The sequence below is a fragment of the Gossypium arboreum genome, chromosome 10 (assembly GCF_025698485.1).
Source record: "Gossypium arboreum isolate Shixiya-1 chromosome 10, ASM2569848v2, whole genome shotgun sequence".
Classification (NCBI taxonomy): domain Eukaryota; kingdom Viridiplantae; phylum Streptophyta; class Magnoliopsida; order Malvales; family Malvaceae; genus Gossypium; species Gossypium arboreum.
In genome coordinates, this window is record NC_069079.1 from 29486999 (window position 1) to 29488309 (window position 1311).

The following is a 1311-nucleotide window of genomic DNA, read 5'->3' on the forward strand; positions in this document are numbered from 1 at the left end:
ACCATTACTGTTTGATAGTGACATCGATCGCACAGTTCGTAGAAACCGAAGAGAAATAAGGCGAAGCTTAAGATACACAGAGGAAGAGCAAGAGGATGATATTTCAACCACAACCGAAGAGATGGATGAAAACCAAGAAAATCTGCTACCTCCTGCTATTGCTGCTAATCAGAATCCTACTCCGTGTACTATGTATGATTATGCTAAACCTTCTTTAACAGGAACTGAATCGAGCATAGTTAGGCCTACTGTAGCTGCAAATACTTTTGAACTGAAACCTAACACAATTCAAATGATACAGTAATTTGTTCAGTTTGATGGTTTGCAGGACGAAGCTCCCAACGCTCACTTGGCAAACTTTTTGGAACTATGTGATACATTTAAAATTAATGGCGTTTCTTATGACGCCATTCTCCTTCGATTATTCCCTTTTTCATTAAGAAACAAAGCTAAACAGTGGTTGAATTAGTTACCACGAGGGTCAATCACTACTTGGGAACAAATGACCGAAAAGTTTTTATTAAAATATTTTTCGCCGGCTAAAACGGCTAAATTACGTAATGATATCTCTTCTTTTATGCAGATGGATTTAGAAACACTCTAATATCCATGGGAGAGATACAAGGACCTTTTAAGAAGGTGCCCTCACCATGGGTTACCACTTTGGCTACAGGTTCAAACATTTCATAATAGCCTGAATCCTTCGACTCGACAAATGGTTGACACAGCCGCTGGTGGAACTATCAATAATAAAACACCTGAAGATGTTTATGAATTTATAGAATTGATGTCACTAAATAACTATCAGTGGCAAGTCATGAGGACAAAGCCAATAAAAATAGTCGGTGTTTATAACGTCGATTCGGTCATCATGCTCTCTAATCAGGTAGAACTCTTGAATAAGAAAATTGATGGTTTTCTTGGTTTTTCACAGGTTCACCCAGTAATTCAGTGCGAAACAAGTGGAGGTGGATCAAGCAATTCAGATTACCCACCCTATGGCCACAACATGGAGAACGAGCAGTTAAATTACATGGGTAATAATCCTCGATCTCAAAATAATCCTTATAGTAATACTTACAATACAGGTTGGATGAACCACCCAAATTTCTCATGGGGAGGCCAAGGGAATCAGCGACCACCATCACCTCCAGGCTTCCAACAACTACCCTACCAACAAGAGAAAAAGCCGAACCTTGAGAAGATGCTAACAAAATTCATCTCAGTGTAAGAAACTCTTTTTCAGAATACCGAGACAGCACTTAAAAATCAACAAGTGTCGATCCAAGGGCCCGAAACTCAAATAGGTCA

At 39.2% G+C, this 1311-nt stretch overlaps 1 non-coding gene across 1 annotated transcript; it reads right to left on the reverse strand.

The window, feature by feature from the left end:
• Positions 1–550: 550 nt before the first annotated feature.
• LOC128282779 (small nucleolar RNA R71) lies at positions 551–657 on the reverse strand. Its single transcript, XR_008273133.1, has one exon. It is a non-coding gene; the product is annotated as a small nucleolar RNA R71 (small nucleolar RNA).
• Positions 658–1311: the final 654 nt, after the last annotated feature.